The sequence below is a fragment of the Natator depressus genome, chromosome 7 (genome assembly GCF_965152275.1).
Source record: "Natator depressus isolate rNatDep1 chromosome 7, rNatDep2.hap1, whole genome shotgun sequence".
Classification (NCBI taxonomy): Eukaryota; Metazoa; Chordata; order Testudines; family Cheloniidae; genus Natator; species Natator depressus.
The window spans coordinates 85,780,419-85,800,451 of record NC_134240.1 but is presented as its reverse complement, the minus strand read 5'-3'; positions in this window follow the sequence as shown (position 1 = coordinate 85,800,451).

Sequence of the window (20,033 nt, the reverse complement as noted above, 5' to 3'; positions counted from 1 at the left end):
GTCAAATATAAAGGGAAGGGTAAACCCCTTTAAAATCCCTCCTGGCCAGAGGAAAACTCCTCTCACCTGTAAAGGGTTAAGAAGCTAAAGGTAACCTCGCTGGCACCTGACCAAAATGACCAATGAGGAGACAAGATACTTTCAAAAGCTGGGAGGAGGGAGAGAAACAAAGGGTCTCTGTCTATATGCTGTTTTTGCTGGGGATAGACCAGGAATGGAGTCTTAGAACTTTTAGTAAGTAATCTAGCTAGGTATGTGTTAGATTATGATTTCTTTAAATGGCTGAGAAAAGAATTGTGTTGAATAGAATAACTATTTCTGTCTGTATCTTTTTTGTAACTTAAGGTTTTGCCTAGAGGGATTCTCTATGTTTTGAGTCTAATTACCCTGTAAGGTATCTACCATCCTGATTTTACAGAGGGGATTTCTTTACTTCTATTTACTCCTATTTCTATTAAAAGTCTTCTTGTAAGAAAACTGAATGCTTTTTCATTGTTCTCAGATCCAAGGGTTTGGGTCTGTGGTCACCTATGCAAATTGGTGAGGCTTTTTATCCAACATTTCCCAGGAAAGGGGGGGTGCAAGTGTTGGGAGGATTGTTCATTGTTCTTTAGATCCAAGGGTCTGGGTCTGTAGTCACCTAGGCAAATTGGTGAGGCTTTTTATCCAACATTTCCCAGGAAAGGGGGGGGTGCAAGTGTTGGGAGGATTATTCATTGTTCTTTAGATCCAAGGGTCTGGGTCTGTAGTCACCTAGGCAAATTGGTGAGGCTTTTTACCAAACCTTGTCCAGGAAGTGGGGTGCAAGGTTTTGGGAAGTATTTGGGGGGAAAGACGTTTCCAAACAGCTCTTCCCCAGTAACCAGTATTTGTCTGGTGGTAGTGGCCAATCCAAGGACAAAGGGTGGAATATTTTGTACCTTGGGGAAGTTTTGACCTAAGCTGGTAAAGATAAGCTTAGGAGGTTTTCATGCAGGTCCCCACATCTGTACCCTAGCGTTCAGAGTGGGGGAGGAACCTTGACAGAAGTTGACTAGGAACTGTTATTAAAATCCACATTTATGAGTTTTGCATACAATAGCCCTCAGGTTTATCTGTGTAATCTTTTCTGTAAAGTCCTGGAGGGGCTGAACTATGACCTGTGCTTGGACCAAGAGTCAAGCTGAGGTGAAGGAAGAAAAGTGTAATAGAGTTTTATATAGATTAGCTCAGCACCCCTGCCTAGCTTATGTGTGCACTTAAGTATGCAAATGTAAACCCCTGAGTGGTACGCACACATCAGGGTAAAACCCCTCAAGGCACAAATGTAGTCATGAACTTGTTGGCCGTATTTGGATACGGCAGATGAGTCAGGTTATAAGCCTAAAGAAAAGGGCTGAGTCTTTGACAAGCACATTTAAATCCTATATTCTCTCCATCTCACATTCCTACCTTACTAACTTAGCTTAACTACAGCCACAGCTACTGTTTGAAATATACATGTAGGTGGTTGACCAGATAGCAAGTGTGAAAAATCAGGACACTTTTTTTTTTTCTGGGTGGAGGGCATAGTTGCATCTATAAGACAAAGCCCCTAATATTGTGATGTCCGGTCACCCTATATACATCGTTCAAAATAAGGTTCATATTTCCTCAGAAATATGTTTCTTAGTATGAGATTCTAATAGTATCAAATTCTTCCTTTCTTAATTACTGTATAGTAAAATGTAAAGTAAAATGATGACTGACAAAAGATTTGGTAGCCTAAATAAAAGAAGAAATTTCAGTGATGCTCTACTACTATTTTGCTTTTGTTTTTCCTTTTAAGGAAACTCATGTTTTCCACAAATTATGCTATTTATGAAAATATGGACAAAATGTGCCCCAAGGGTTGATGTTGTGGAAAGGCTGATGCTATTGATGTACTTTAATGATCGTTGTCATGTAGTAAACTTGTTTCCTTTTGGGCTTTATACAAAATGATGAATTTCATTATAATGGAGTTGGATCTGTGATATTGATATTTGAAGCTTTGATAGTTATGCCAATCTGCAAAACACTGCAGTTCCAGTAAAATGTATTTCAGTTATTTAAATTCCACAAAGTACATTGGGGGGGGGGGGGAAGGAATGTATGTTTTTATGTATTTTAGTTTTTTTCTAAAGTAAACTATGCCCTTGGAAAAATATTGGAATGTAATACTTTGTTACATGGAGAACAAAATCTACATATTCATTCACAGAACAGCTTGATAAATACAACATACAAATGATAAATATTTTAACTGCAAACATTAATACATTATGGTTCTAAATTTAAATGAAGAAATGTCTGGAGAAAACATTAGGACTGTAAAGTAATAAGTCATTCACATTATACATTGCACACATTATATACGTTATATCTGTGCTAGTGCCACTAGATTGAAGTTGGGTTCCATTTTTCACTTACAGCAGAGATTCTGCAGCTTCGTTTTACGTGAAGAGTACAGTGTCTCTTCCCCACATTTATGGCTCAAGATCTGTGGGTAAAAAACTGATGATGGTGATTTTTTTCTGGTGATTTTTAAAAGAAATCCATGTAGGTTATGAATTAAAGTAAATGAGAACTTTAAGAAGTTACTCAGTGTCTTACCCTTTTGCTAAAAATAGTTATGTTATTCTTAGAACTTTATATATAGTTAAAACATTACTAGCTATCTTCAAATGCACATCTGATAAAAGTTACATCGTAATGAAGCAAAGTTTAAAAATGTCTCTTTCTCTGACCAATTGCATTCATAATTTTCCTTTATTTTTAAATGGTAGCCATTTCCCATCTTTTACAATGGGACTCAGACAACCCAATGGGAATGAAGCTGCTGATGCACTCAGTACATATTTTACTGAAGGCGAGTGTCCCTAGTAAACATGCCCCACCATTTCCCATTTTTTCCAATGGGACTGAAGTCACAGATTACCTGCAGGGAACATGCTGCCATTTCACTAAATCCTGCCCTCATACCCCTTAAAATCTGCCATAAGCATGTGACTTGCCAGCAAATCCCCTGGTGGCTGGGCATGGTGTAGTAGGCTCACCTCCGTTAGTGCTTCCTGCTGACATTTGTTCCAGCCCTGCAGTGGTCTGCTGACTGCTTCTTCTTATGAATCAGCCCTCTGGCAGATCACATATAGTATCGCCTCTTCAAGGGTAAACTATTACTCCTTCAGCTTCGCATTGGACTCTCAGTCTGAGTCCGGACTCACCAATCCTTAACCCTGGTATCAGGTTGCTTCAGTAGTCCTTAGCCCTTTCGGGGAGGGTTTCTGTTCCACCTTCTTTGGTGGGTAACCCAGGCCTTCCCTCTCCACTGGGTTACAGTTCAGGAACTGGGTGCTGGATGCTGCCGAACCCCATGGCTTGAAGTGAGAAACACACACACACTGTATTTTTCTTTTTAGGGCACTTTTAAGTCATAAATGTATAGTATCGTTTTAGGCTAAACAGAACTGAAATATGTGGGAAGTATGACTGCTCTGTATGTGGCCAATCAACATACACCACAGGCCTGAGGGAACTTATTTTTAAAACAAGACCTTGTTCCAGAAAGAAAGAAAGAAAGAAAGAAAAGTGCATCCTCTACCACAGAAATAATGTATAATAAAAGTGACCAGACTTTCTCTTATATGACCCTTATAAAAATGGATATGCGTATATCGATTAGTATCCTCACAATCACTTAATTTCTCTACCAACAGCAAAGATTGCAATTTATCCATTAAATTATATGTATTCAAATAACTACTAAAAGATTTACGTCCTCTCTCCTTTTATTTTAAAGTTGTATCTATACTCCTCTTTCATGCAAACATAAAAATCTACTGTGCTATCTGGCTCTACAATCTATCTTTCACAATGAACAAGGAAACGTCTTTCTAAATTTGAAAAGCACAGACACAATTTAAAATAATTAACAGTAAATTAGGGTTCAGGTACAAAAACGATTTCGGAGCCCTCCCTCTAGTGTTGTGTGAACTGTGCTCTCCACTTCTCTAGCCCACAACCTCACCTCCATATAGTTCAGCATTTATTTTGCTGTCAATTTGCATGCACCATAAATCCATCCGTTAAAGTCCTTTTCTCCCCTGCACCCCAGTCATAGAAAACAGATGGGCAAGATTAATTTAAATATATTTTCTATCACCCTACCAAGGTGTAGTACACGCTGTGTAGAACTGAATTGTGCACTCTGAGACACCTGGCTCCTTTTAGCTTAAATGGGAGCTATACTCACATATCCAAAGGCAAAATGAATCTCCCTTTTATCCACAGGTGTCCTCCCTGGACACCATGGATCAAATCTTCAGCTAGTATAAATCAGGACAGTTCTTTAGTTAGTTTGGAGAGGGCATGGATCTTTCACCATACATATTAATGCATTAGCCTGAATTTTTTTCTTTATTCTAGCCAAGCATAGGAATGGATTAGTTCAACATGAAAAGTCTAGTGTCTTTATGCTGTGGTCTGTTCTATTGGCCACATCCTCAGCTTATGCAAGTTGGTCTAGCTCCATTGATTTCAGTGTGTTCTTTCCAACTCCATTGATTTCAGTTTTCAGAGTAGCAGCCGTGTTAGTCTTTATTCGCAAAAAGAAAAGGAGTACTTGTGGCGCTTTAGAGACTAACCAATTTATTTGAGCATAAGCTTTCATGAGCTACAGCTCACTTCATCGGATGCATTCAGTGGAAAATACAGTGGGGAGATTTATATACATAGAGAACATAAAACAATGGGTGTTACCATACACACTGTAACCTGAGTGATCACTTAAGGTGAGCTAGCACGGGGGACACCAGATTTCACTGTGTTCATTCTTGTCTCTTATAGGTCTCCTGAGATGCACCAATTCTGAGCTATCACAATATTGTTGTGTTTTGTTTCCCTAACATGGCAGAAAACTATTGATTCATGTTTCCTCAATATTTCATGCAATTAGAGATATTTAATAAACTCCTCCATTTATTTAAATATGACCTGCTCTTTGGGCTTTAACTACATGGCAATACCCCTCCTTCTCTGGAGACATGGATGAATGTTAAAGGTTAGGGTTTGATTGTGTTCCCACTGAAGTCAATGGCAAAATTCATCAGTGAGAGCAGGATTCGGCTTTAATGTGTGCAAGTGCTGAAGAATTTCAGCGAAACTACAGTCGGGTGGTTATCAAGGGACAAGAGCCTTATTCATGAGACAACATAATGCATTTTGCATCAAAAAAGAAACCAAAAAAACATCAGCCTACTGAGCAAATTATCTACAAGTATATTAATAAAGAATCATGTGAGTCTAGATTGAAAGGAGCAGGACAAAATATGACAAAAGATATTACCAGCTGTGGTTTGATATTCAGTCACTGAAGACAGACACTGCATAATCATGCAAAGATGCATAAATCATGCATAAGACAAAGTATTTATCAAACCAACAAAAGTATTTACTACTTATGAAAGACTATTATGTGAACCAAAGCAAAATGTGAACACAATATAAAGACAGATAGACATTTCAGAGTGGCATGCTATCAAATATGTTGTAGTAGAATCCAACCCACAAAAAGAGGTAATACACCACCTACAGTGTCCTTGTGCTGACAAGAAATTATTACAGGAAAAGGATACACATGAACATACAGTTGTGGATATCTTAGAAAGAATGACGTATACTGTACACAGGCAAAATGGAGGAAAGTACACTTACAGTTGTGGCCTATTTTACCATCTGAAAAGCAGAAATTTATTTAATTTTATACCCAAAGTACCCAGTACCCAAAGCATGCAAGAAACTTTTCAGACAAATTAAAGATATTGTCCTTGCCCCAAAAAGCCTACAATCCAAGGGGCAGATTGTAATGGACCTGATGCAGCCAAGCAGAACGCATGCACACAGACATGCAAACACACACCTGTGCCTACTGCACAGAAACCTTCTACAGCAGCAGTCCATTCACTCTGGAAGAACAAGGAGTGTTAGCTCCCTACTCCTTCCCATGATGAACCACAAGCAGAGCAGGGGCAGTTCCCTGGGGGCAGCAATCTGCTCCAGCCTAATGGAAGGAAGAGCATGTACCCTCCTTCCTCCCCTCTCACGGTAGCCACCGTGGCACACTCTTTTGTTGCCCATTCCTGGGACATCACAGCTTAAAACCAGCCCCTATTTAGGACTACGTTTGTAGCCTCCATCTAAGAGACTGGATTTCATTGTGTAAGAGAAAAATATTTTGTAGCTTCATGTGAAGTACCAATCAACTATTTATTTCCCATTTGCAAGTTCCAGCATAAAAAGAGGTTCAGTCTACAAATCATAAATCTTGATGTTTATGAAAATCATAATCCAAACCATACTGTGGTGAGAGCTGAACCCACATCTTTGTCTGTAAAGATTTCTGAGTAGCAGGTGGCAGGCTCTGCACTAGTGGATACAGAACTGGGGCTGTGACTTTGAATGACATTTGGAGAGATTAGAAAAGTGAATAAAAGCAAAACTACATCCAACTGGGTATGCAATTGCAGTAGCTCTGAAATTAAATCTGGTAGTATTGTATTTTAGAAAAATGTGCAAAGTTTAACTTCTACTTTAGAACTTTAAGATTAATTCTTTAGTGACAAGGGTGATCTAGGAAAGGGATCTTTTTAGCATATTTTTATCCTCTCACGTAGTCCCATGATTGCTCTAGTGTGCACCCCAGGAATCCCCAACATAAGGGATCACAAATGGAACCTTGCAATTTTAGTATTTCTATCTTACAATGTAAGAATAAGTATCTTAGAACAGAAAAAGAAAAGAAAGAAAGGTTCACACAGATAGGCTACCTCCTGTCCCCATTGGGTACCATGAGCCGAGAACATAGCACAGAGGGAAGCCAGTGATCATGGGAGAAAAAAAACTACAAAACTTAAAAGTGATATATATGCTCTATTGTCTCTTCAGTCTTTTAGTTTGGAGTGTTCTGCAGTTTTGTCCTAAAATCCAGGGATTTTTTTGTTTAATCCCAGAGATTAATTTTAAGAGAGACAAATATTTAACATACTTAAATAATAACTTGATCTTTCGAATCTCGCCTCTTCTTCATCCCATAGCTTTCATACATATGCACCAGGCAATAGCGTTAAAAAAAAAAAAAGAGTACTGCCAAGCAATTATACAACTAAAGTGGCCATTTTTATAGTTATTAAGCAAGCGGGTGCGCATTTAATCAGAGAAATGGTTATCCTGAACTTCTCTGTAAAGGAGATAATTCTGACCATGATGCTATAGTGGAATGATACATTAATTCTGCTTCATCATCTAATTCAGGATATGGGAATCAGAGATTTCAATGAGTTAACTGTACTGGAATCACATAGGATCTAAGCCATGACATGTTAGTTGAGTACCTTTAAAATTGCTGTCAGTGATGTACAAGAGTTACTCAAAAACTACGTTGTGCAGAAATAAATACATAAATAAAAATAGCATACTAAATCTATTCAATGTCAATTCAACAAATTAAAACACGAACGACTAGAAACTCAGCCGACAGATTAGCATAGCTCTATTGAAGTCAGTGAAACTATGCCAGTTAATACTAAAGATATGGCCTGACATTTTCGTCCACTACAGCAATATAGAGAATTTTATTCCCTAAAACTTGTCAATTTTCTTTTAGGACCCATATTAGCTACTTCTGTATGTCCGGCTCACTTCCATTGTCTGCTGGATTTAGATGACATCACAGCCACCAGGGAAATCTATTCAAGCATGAAGGTGTCCAATAGAAAGTTAAAATATATGCTTTCCTCCCTCTCATGTTTTTGTTATAGCATTATAAGGTATAAAATAACAATAAGGAAATATATACCTTGCCACAATAATCAACTGAATAACACCCAAGCAATTGTCTAAGGGATCTGCTTGGGTTTTAGAAATGTAAGCGTTACTTTGCTCGCTGGTTCAACCCTGCTCAGAATGTGACTCCAACTATGAGGGGTGGAGATGTGAGCAAGGGCTACTACCCATATCAATTAGTGGGCAGGGAGAGGATAGACAGAGGGAGAAATCCTGGTTCCACTTCCACTACTCACAGACCAGAATAGCTGACACTGAAAAGTAAAGTCACTTTTCCAAGGTTGCAGACTGAGGTAGAGTCAGGCAACAAGCCAGATCACTTGACTATCTGTCCAACAATACTCAAATAGGCCATTATTCACTGGATCACATCACACTATGTCTCTATAATTCATATAAAATGCATCAGGATTAGAAATGAGTGAAATTTTTCACAGAAATCTTTTATTTGGCCAAAAATGCAGATTAGGCGACACAAATATTTCGTGACAGGTTTCAGAGTGGTAGCCGTGTTAGTCTGTATCAGCAAAAACAACGAGGAGTTCTTGTGGCACCTTAGAGACTAACAAATTTATTTGGGCATAAGCTTTTGTGGGCTAAAATCCACTTCATCAGATGCATGGACTGAAAAATACAGTAAGCAGTATATATATATTACAGCACATGCAAAGATGGGAGTTGCCTTACCAAGTGGGGGGGGTCAGTGCTAATGAGGCCAGTTCAATTAAGGTGGAAATGGTCTATTCTCAACAGTTGACGAGAAGGGGTGAATATCAACAGAGGAAAAATTACTTTTGTAGTGCCAACGAGACCAATGCAATCAAGGTGGATGTCGCCTATTCCCAACAGTTGACAAGAAGTTGTGAGTATCAGCAGAGGGAAAATTACTTTTTGTAGTGACTCATCCACTCCCAGTCTTTATTCAGGCCTAATTTAATAGTGTCCAGTTTGCAAATTAATTCCAGTATTGCAGTTTCTCGTTGAAGTATGTTTTTGAAGTTTTTTTGTTAAAGAATTGCCACTTTTAAATCTGTTATTGAGTGTCCAGGGAGACTGAAGTGTTCTCCTACTGGTTTTTTAATGTTATAATTCTTGATGTCTGAATTGTCCATTTATTCTTTTGCATACATTGCCCAAACCGGACAGTCTCTACTCAAAAGAATAAATGGACAGTCTCTAAGGTGCCACAAGGACTCTGCATTGTTTTTACAAATATTTCACATATTCATGTCAATTTCACATAATTGTTCTGGTCACTAAAACAAAAAATAATAAATCAAAAGATTTCATTTTGACATTTTAAAAAGTTGATTTTTCAGTTCAAAATAACTTCATTTCAAAATTTCCTTTAATTTCGTTTTTCTAGTAACCATGTGTAAAAAAAAAGTGCTCAAAATCAAAATAAAACATTGTGTTTGGGGTGCAACCAACTTGAAAAGATTTTTTTTTCTAGTTTTTGATTCACCAAAAATTTTGTAAAGATTCATTTTTGGTTCAACCTGAAACAATTTTTCTTTAATTTGTCAGGCTCTAATCATGATATTCCTAAATTATACACACAGTTTCTGAGAGAATGTTTTCTTCATTTACAATTAAATTTGGCATGGTTGTTTAATGATGTTGATGTTAATTTTCTTGCTAGCAAGGACCACCATATGTTTGCATTAATATTTACAGGGAGAGATGCCATGACCAGGAGTCTGCAGAGTTTATAATCTTTGCCAGGACAACCTACACAATTCATCACCTTCAGCCCAGAAGTTTCTTTCCCTTCAGTAGATTTCTCATGTCCTACAAAATTTAGAAACTCTCTAGGTTTCCCAACTACACACACTGTCTCCTCCTCTAATCACACTGGGATGTTTTTGTTGCAATATTTTACAAATTTTCTGATTCGTGTTTTGGTGGGGTCATATTTCTTACATTTCTATATAAGCTCGTTGCTTATCTTGGTCATCACTAGGCTGTTACACATTCCTCATGTGTGATATTGCTCTCAAAAGTTTGAATGGGACTAACAGTATGATAGACACTATCAGGAAGAGTCAGAAAATTTCATCAAGTTAGGGAAAACCTTCATGCAAAATGAAAGATTGCATAAATAAATAAGAACCCTTCAATCAGGTTTTATTATTTTCATAAGCAAACAAGGTTATGGATTTGCCTCAGTGCACAAGATAATGAGTAAAACTGGGTATAGACCTACTAGAGCCAAGGTTTGACTTATAAATGATGACTAGGAATGGGACGCAAATCATGTTCTAATAATGTACAGCTTAATCCTGTGTCAGCCTAGTATATTCAAGCACAAAAGCATGTACATACTTTTAATTATTACTAACATGATTCCAATGTCATGGCTTGAGTGATCTGTAGGTGCAATGCAAACTCATCATTATCTACTGTGTATAATTTAGTTGATCATATGCTTTCCTGAAAATAATTTATACTGAATAAAATCATCCGGTTGATACAGAACAGACTCACATTTTTCTATTACAGGCATAGAATACTGAGGTTAAGTTCCTCTTTTACACTTCCAATACACAGTTTAGTGTTAGTTCACAGAGATCTGTTTGATTAGGAAATAGATGAAATATTTCAGGAAAGGTTTCAGGCTCTCACAAACAGTCCTCTTCTCACTCACTTTGAATTTCTGCAACATTTCTCCCACTTCCACTACATCAAATTCACACTTCTTGGCTGAACCACTAAGATCCTTCACCGCTCTGCCCCTCCTTAGTTACACACTATTCTTTTGAACTACTAACGGAAGTTCTTCCATATCCTTTCTCAGGACCCACTTTGCACTGCAACACCTGCAATAAATCAGTTAGCATATTATGCCAAAGTGAGGGACAGTGAGGAAAGTCAATATATACAGTGATTTATGAAAATACAGAACTGTGTAGCTCTTGGAATGCTAAAACTATATTATATTGTTCAGCTGTTAGGTGGTACTGTGTGTAAAATGCCTTATTTAAAAGAACCTCAGCCATACCTGGCAAATCATTAAAGGATCTTCTGATGAACACATCTGGTGCCTATAAATAGGCACTGGTCACAGAGCTTATCTAGTATAGGAATATGACAGTTTTGTAATTTTATATTTTACAAACACACACACGCTTTATTGGCTTCCTCTCTCCCACCTTTTGTACACTGCTTGCTATCTTGGGGCTTTAGTGAAGACACTACAACACAAGGGAGACCTTCTCCCATTGGTGTAGTTAATCCACCTCGCAGAGAGGCAGTAGCTATGTCAATGGGTGAAGGTCTCCCATTGACATAGTGCTATTTACACAGGGGGTTAGGTCAGTATAACTAGGTGACTCAGGACTGTGGATTTATACCAGCATAGGTCTGCTGTATAGACCTGGCCTTAGATTCTAAGCTCTTTCAGAAGGGATTGTGTTTATGTACCTCTCTTTGTAAAACACTTAGGCAACAGGGTCCCAGTCTTGATTAGGGCCTTTAGGCGATATATTATTGAGTAATATTAACAACTGCCATCAGCAGCAGGGGGTCTTAATGGAAGAAAACATTTGACTTTCAGCAAATCTGCTCTTTGGGCAACACTGGTTGGTCCTTCCATTTGAATCTCTGCTTTAAAGTATGGTTATGACCAAAAGTTCTGCCCACAGATATGAGGAGAAATGTCTCTTATTTCAGTGACACATGCATATGTAAGGGCACAATTTGGCCTGGAAGGGGGGGAAAAAGTGACTCATATGAAATCATAAGGTTACACAGTGATCTCTTTTAGGGACTCTCTTATATTTTATACCCATTTTACATATCAGCAAAAGCTTTTAACAACTCCTAGCCTTGCAAACTCCAGTTTCAATACCATGGCACATAGACACCACAGTAATAGTGGTGTGACAGACTGACCATATCCTGAGGAACTTCACTGAATTAAGTTAAACCTTATTTAATTATTTGTAATACTTTTGGGGTCCATTGTATTAAAAATGCAATTGTGCATGTGTTCTTGTAGAACTGTAGATATGTAACTTCTCTAGGAGATTGACTAATGCAATCCCTGGAAGGTATTAGGAACTTAAAAGGGCTTTTTGGAACACTACCTGTGAGGTGGATTTCCTAGGAAGTACCTGGATGTAAGGGGAATGCAAACTGATCCCCTAGAATCTGACTTTTTGAAGCTATACCCTGGGGAAGGGAACTCATTGTCTGCTAATTACCTGCTCCTGGAAACTCCAGATCAAAGATCCCTGAACTGTATAAAGGGTGGAGTAAACATGTTATGAGTGTGCTAGTTCTGAGCTGAAGTGATTTACTTGTGACCACAAAGGAAATCCCTTCGATGCGGTGTTGGAGGACTGCTTCTGCCAGAGCCCATGGTAGAGATGGAGTGATGTCTGCTAAGCTTATTAGCATGTGTGTAGGTTCTTTTGTTGTTTTTAATATGTTGGCTCTGTAGTGCTTTTACTTTAAGAGTAAAATAGACTTGCATAGAAAGAACTATGTGGGGTTATAATTGTGGACAGTCACACTATTAACTGTCTCTAAAGAGAAAGCAAGCAGGGGTGCTTGGGCAGCCTATCTCTACTGGGAATAACGCAGTGAAGGCAGGGAGTTGTGCAGTGTGGAAATACCCCAGTCAGAAGGGAGTGAGACACAGATCTCCACCCCAAAAGGCAGCAGCTGGGAAGCTAGAAGCCTGGGAGTGTGTGCCTTTGCCCAAGGAGAAATAAAGGTGCAGTTGCCCTAAACTGTGATAATCAGTACCATAGAAAAACAGACTTATTTCACCTCTTCTATACTTTGCCACTAGTAATAAAGACTGTAGTCAGAATTTAGCTGCATTTTGTTTGATGCTACATAGGCCAGAATGGAATCCAGCTCACTTTTCCAATGTTCTATTGTCTCTGCTGTGGGAAAATATTTACTGACGGGAAAGTTAAGTAGCTCCAATTTGAATTTACGAATGGTGCTGACAAGGTGCCAATTTTATATAGGTACTTTCCGATTTTTAGAGTTGGGTGGTAGGTGTACTATAGTTAATTTTGAGATTATTTTACTGCTTAACAACTGACTTTTAGGGAAAAAAAGCAAGTAGCTGTGATTTTCATCAATATCAGGATGATCAACGAGGTTGCCAAGCATCAGAACACACCCATAATAGTGATTACCCTATTGTAAGGACTGGCATAAGGCAGCCATCGACTAATGCAGTGCCAGGATATTATCATCAGTCAAAACAGTAACTTTGTTTATCATGAAAAATATACTAGGAAAACAAATGTAAACTTTCCACAACAACCTATACAAAAATTCAGCAGTGCACAGTGCTCAAACTACAACAAACATTTAAAAATTATACTGTACAAACAGGGTGGCTGGCCCCTTAGGGTACGTCTACAGCAGTTAAACATCTGTGGCTGGCCACAGTCAGCTGACTCAGGCTCCCAGGGCTCATGCTGCAACACTGCCACAACAGAGGTTGGGGTAGAGTGTGGGGGGCAAATCTGGAGTAATTTAATCAAGAGATTCCTAACACTTGGCTCCCTACGTTATGAACTTGTTTTAATTTTTAAAAAGGATCTAAAATCCACATGTGAGATTATTTGAAATATGGTATGCTACAACACAGCAAATTTGTTATTGTATTTGGAATCATTTGGTTATTCATTAGGACCTACTTTTAATATTCAAATTGCTCTAAAACCCATAGGGATAAGTAAGATTGTCTTCAACACTGGTATTCTCCAACAGGCGCTAGGGTAGATTTTGAGAGAGGGGGAAGAGAACACTCATTGAGATTAATAAATCAGTTCACATCTCTCAGAGCTGTTGTGTCAGGTTTTATTCATCTCCATTGAGTATTTTGATTGATCTGGTAACACATAACATCCCCTTTCTATCAGTGTGTCCCTTCATACCTCACTTCTTATGCTAGACTCTCTTCCCCTTACACTTGCCCGTGAAGTGGAGCATGGATTCCAGGAATCCTCTCCACTATCTCTTCCTGCCTCAGCTTTGCTCCTCATAGCTGATCGGTTACCACTCCTTTCCTTTTTGTGGCCCCTTCAGATCTATGGGGCCAGGGAGAGAGCTAAGTGGCAGTGAGGTATTCCCAGGAAACCTCCTTGTGTGTCTCCCCTGCCTCCACATATGCGCCTCTGTTTGCACAACCCACGTAACTTAACACAGAAATGAGGTTTCCATGATCCATTTGGGTGCAGGTGCCCCTCTCCTCATATCTCAATGGGAAATGTGGCAACCTGCCACAAGTAATCCCTGCACCAGTAAATACAGCTGGGGCAGTTGGAATGCATGTGGATGAATGACAAAAATTCACTTCTGTGGGACAACATCCCACCTAAAATGGGATGCATAGACACCGCAAGCTGGGGGTATATTTCCCAGTTTGAGGAGACATACATGCGCTAACTGTGCCTGAGCTAGCACACTAAAAATAGAGCACAGCTGCAGCCGTGCAAGTGGCAGAGGAGATAGCCCCCCCGAGTATGTACCCATCCGAAACCCTAGGCATGTGCTGATGTGGCTACACTCTATTTTTAGTGTGCTGGCTCAATCAGAGCTAACAAGCAGATGTGTCTTTGAGCTGGTAAGCACACTTCCAGCTCAAGCTGTAGATACACCCTCCTGTCTGGTTATTACAGGGCAGTTCTGGTGGAACGATAGTTACAGAATAGCTCCACTGTGTTCTTGCCAGCTCCTGGGGGCAGAGTTAAGGTACACACTGATGCGGCCCTGAACCCTCAACTCTGTGTTTCAGAGTTTTAAGGATAGGTTCTTTCAACATTCTGGAAGGGTTTGAGGCACTGCTGGTGAATCTCAATTCTGTGTTAATGACGTTTTTAAGCAGTGAATAATGACATTAATTGTGGTGACTTGGTGAGAAAGGGCTCTTGAGAATGCAGTAGACAGCATCAGTTATTAAAGTTCAACAAGTAAACAGTACTGAGATAATGACTGAATAAAATGAATTGCTCTATCTGTCGTAGAAACTAGTGTTGCTGAGACTTTGCTACCTTTCGTTGCACTAAATGATCAGTTAAGTCTGATTGTGGAGTCTTTGTTACTGGTCATATCAGAGGAAACAGAAAGAACACTACTTGGTTTTCAGATCACAGACTGAGTGTGCAGCACTGGCAGTGAAGATAATTTATCTTTTGGTTTGTAAACGGGGCAATGTTGCTATACAAGTCATTGAGAGAAAAATAAACAGAATCCCATGGCAACACTTCTGCAGTATCCAGGATTTTTATCAAATCCTAGACTGCCATAAACATATTTAATGTCGAAAGGCACAAGTACAAACAGAAGTCAGTAAAGCAATTGCATCCCCTTTCAAAACACGAGCTAGAGCAAGCAGCTTGCATGTACTTAAAGTAAACTGATCAGCACTTGCTATTTCAGCCACAATTCAAAATGCTTTAAATGTCGCCAGGGTGATTAATGCAACTGAAAAAGCCTGATTTTCTCAGGCTAGGGGAGCTCTGGACTTCTTGTACCAACAGATGCTAATGTAAAATCAAGTTGAATGCCTGTCACATATAATCTACAGAATTATTTCAGTGAACAAAGTATTATTTTGTACATGACTTGCCACTGTTTTGATAACGTTTTACATGTATATCCCCTTAGCACTCCACTGAAACGGTGAAATCCCCCAGGACCTTCCAAGAGCACAGCAGATGTGTGGACACTACATTTTTGATTCTCATTATTTTTCATGTTTCTCTGCAAAAGCAGAAGTGCCAAAGTACTACAAAAAGCCTTTCTTACAATATTAATGGCTGAACTGGAAATAGGAAGAACTGAAAATGCTGTGAGAAAGCTTTTTCTTGTATTATTTCTAGCTTAGTTTTGAAAAACCCAAGGACCCTGATTCTGATCTCACATCAGTATAAATTACATGTTAGATCCATTGAAGTCAATGAAATTACACTGGTGCAAACTTGGTATAGTAATATCAGGACCAGTCCCTAGAGACAGGAACACTGAATAGATTCAATCTTTGGAATGTTTATCCAAGACACAGGGAAGCATAGAACGTGTGCAAAACATAGCACTACCTAAATGTTTCACAGCTGCCCATAAATCCTTGCAGGCAGCTAAAACAGCTTCCACTGCACATGTGTCAATACCAGCACAAACCTCCAATTATTATTTATTGGAAGATCCACTTAGTGGAGAATTAAGTCACTTAGAATGTGAGATTCACTTGTGATCCAGGTTAGGTTAAGGTTCAACCGTTGACATTGAGCCAAGCCAAGAACAGCATAAATTCAATGGCTTTGAAATCTTGCAAAATACTCTAGCAAGATTTTGGTCAACAAAGACAAACCTCTTAAAATTAATTGGTCTCAGGATATTTCTTCTATCAGTGCCACATTCCAGTCAGATTTAGAAAACAGATCTTCTGGTTCCAACACAGAACAAATCATAGGGAAAGCAGGAATTCAAATCCAGTCTACACAATCACAAGCCTGAGACATTTGGATTTTAAGTTCAGTTCTCGACCCATATCCATTTAGAATCACTGTTAGCAATGTTAAGAACCTTTCCCTCTTTTCATAACATTCACATATTCACAATGCAATTGTAAATCAAATGTTCTTTGTTGTAAGCATTAAGGAAACCAATAAAGGAGAATGAAATGAAGCTGAAAATTAGGGCTCTATAAAAAGGTCCAAAAAATTCCAAATAATGATTATACAGAAGCCTGAGTTAGCCTTCCTAAGCTACTGTCCTCTGTAGTAGAAATTATATATGGTAGGAATTTCCACTCTGACTTCTACGCCTAACTCTGATCACTACCCTATACTTCCATGAACATAGGGAATCCTATGCCAGCAGATCTTGCCCAGGGAGTTTGTGAGTAAAAGGGGACATATTTTAGAGAGCTTAGGGGGTAGGAAAGGAGAAGCTGCTGCTGCATATGGCATTTTCTTCCTCAAAAGTGGCAGATGTACTAATGGCTATTCACACCAAAGTTCAAACATTAACTAAAAAAACGAGGAGTACTTGTGGCACCTTAGAGACTAACAAATGTATTTGGGCATAAGCTTTCGTGGGCTAAAACCCACTTCACTGGATGCATGCAGTGGAAAATATATACATACAGCGAACATGAAAAAATGGGTGTTGCCATACCAACTCTAATGAGACTAATCAGCCCACCTTAATTGATTAGTCTCATTAGAGTTGGTATGGCAACACCCATTTTTTCATGTTCTCTGTATGTATATATCTTCCTACTGTATTTTCCACTGCATGCATCCAGTGAAGTGGGTTTTAGCCCACGAAAGCTTATGCCCAAGAAAATTTGTTCGTCCCTAAGGTGCCACAAGTCCTCCTCATTCTTTTTGCTGATACAGACTAACACGGCTACCACTCTGAAACCAAACGTTAAGTGTGACTCTGCAACTGCACAAAGAAGAGAGGGTGTAATAGCTGCAGTACAGAAGGGCAGCACCTTCACTGGGAGTTCCCTATCCTATGGCTCTAGTCAGTGGGGTGCTGCAGATTCCTATTCTCATTTTTCATCTGTTCTTTATGGACGAATGGAGCTGGTAAACTGATCAGGAAGAAAAGGGGCAGATTAATATACATTTTAAACCATTTAAGAAATCTGTCCTTTTTCTTCCTGGACTGCAATACTAACTAAATATATTATATATCAATATTAGCTATACATAGGAAGGGGAAATAGGCTAAATCAATCATGAGTGGAGCTAAGCACCCATAAAACTGGTGACTAGCTCCTTGGCAAACCTGTTAAGCCAAGACTTACTTTGGATCTCTTTAAGAAACAAGGCTCCAGGGAAACACAGGGCTCTTGTTAAGATTTGAACTCATTTATGGTGGCTCATTCCACTTATTTTTAATGGAACTTTAAATCAAATAGCATTATTTTGATACAGAATACCATCCGGGCCAGGGCAAGAGTTAGGGTAAGCATGAGGGGGCACAATTTTCCCTTATATGTCGTCCACCTGATTGCCCTATACAGCAGCATTTCTAACTGGTGGTGTCAGGAGCCCTCATCACCAAGCAGGAGGGTAAGGGGAATTGGCCCTACTACCTCTCTGCATGTGTGAATGGAAGCTGTATGCTAACTCAGGCCTCTGTCAGAATGTACGGTACCTTGAAGGAGGGATCAGAAGAGCTGTGATGGGTCCACCCACTCTTCCCTTTCAGTGTTTCTTTCCTCAGTAGTCTCAAGAGCAAAGACCCTCAGCATCTCCACCTGATGTTCACCATACCCATGGCTCAAGCAGAGGGAGAAAAGGATTACTAGCTGCTGGACTTCCTCTGGGATAGATTAGATTAGATAAATACAGTGATGCATACCTGAACTCTATAAATTCTGTGCTTTCACTTGACTATTCCTGCCACAAATGGAGCAGTAGAACATTCCTTTTTAGCATTAAAGGGAAGAATAATAGAGATGTATAAGTCTTAGAATATTCTTTTCCAAAGAGCAAAATTAACTGACACAGAGAACTGGGTTGTGTCATTGAGGAAAGGAGGATTCTGTCAGTGAACAAATAAATAATCTTCCAGATATATTTGACAGTACAATATTAAGTTGTTTTTTCCACTCTTGTTGATTCTTTTTATCTGAATGTCTCCACACACCATCGGAGGGCCATTAGTATCCTTAGCATCTGTCATAGCTCAATGTGGGGACCATGAAAATCCTAAAACAAGTTCCCTAAGAGTCAAGTCAAGCCTCCAGTAAGATGTTTTCTGACACAATATAGTCTATTTAAGTTATTATTTTAAAGGCATCTGGGTGCTATCTAGACAAGGATAGCGGTATGCTGCCCCATGAAACTCCACCAATTATATAAGCTTAAAGCCAGCAATAATATACACTAATTCAACACCTAAAAACAATCTGAGCAACAACACACTTTGAAGATTCTTTTCTGTCTAATTAAGAAATAGAAATGTCAGATTAAGTCAATCCAATTACAAGAAATAAAGAACAAAATATCTTGAGATAATTAAACATTAACAGTGAAAATCTGTTAATCCTTCCACAGTGTAAATTGCTTTATAAGTTTCAATATCTGTGTTTATTGCTTTTCTCCACCCCCCAGAGTACAACAACTAGCAGGGCAAATCAATTAAAAGATATATTAAGACAAAACAAACTCCTACAATAAATTAATTAGCCATGCTTTTTCCACTGGGCATCCCCTATATGAGAGCTGAGGGAAGAATTTATTCATTGAGTAGTGCCTTGATTTTTGTTCTTAAACTGTGAACAAATCATAAAATTCTGGATCCATACATTATTTGAAACTAGTTAATGTCTTCAGAAAATAAAACAACAGAATAATAAAATTAACAGATTATTTGCTAACAGTTCATTTCAAATAAGTACAATTTGTACAAAGCTGATTACCTGCCTAAGTAAAATGATATTGCTTTTGTTCCCTGATTAAATTAATAATGCCATGGAACTAACCAAAGTGCAAACAATTATGAATAATACAGCAATACGAAATTCAGTTAGTTACATATGTGATCCAGTCATTGATAAAGAAAGCATGTGGTTGTACAACTAATAGCACAAAGTTGTTATTTTAATACTACCTCTGAACCAACTATAATGGTGATCTCATTCAAATCTCAGCTATTTTGTTTCCATCCTGGAGAACATAATGAAAACAAGCAATCTGACAGAAAATAATTAATGCCTATATAGGACTTACAAGTGTGATCTGATAGTGCAGTTGTAACGTATTAATATTATGCGGTTAGAAACCTGATCAGATGCTATTTCCTTGGTCTCAGCAAGGGAGGTGGAAGACATTCCATTACAGTGATTCTCAAACTTTTTTTCACTGGTGACCCCTTTCACATAATGAGCCTTTGAGTGCAAACCCCCTCCCCCCCATCAATTAAAAATGCTTTTAAATATATTTAACACCATTATAAATGCTGAAGGCAAAGCAGGGTTCAGGGTGGAGGCTGACAGCTCGTCACCCCCGCACGTAAGAACCTTGAGACCCTGAGGGGTCCCAACCACCAGTTTGAGAACCCCTGTTCTATTATTACTCTCTTTTGCCAGCCAACCAGCAAAGGACCAATGCTAGCGAATAGAAGGTTCAGTGGTAGTTCATGAGACCTGCCCACTAGCCTTACGTAGGCTTGCTTTGCAAAAAGCAAGCACAAAAGAAAAA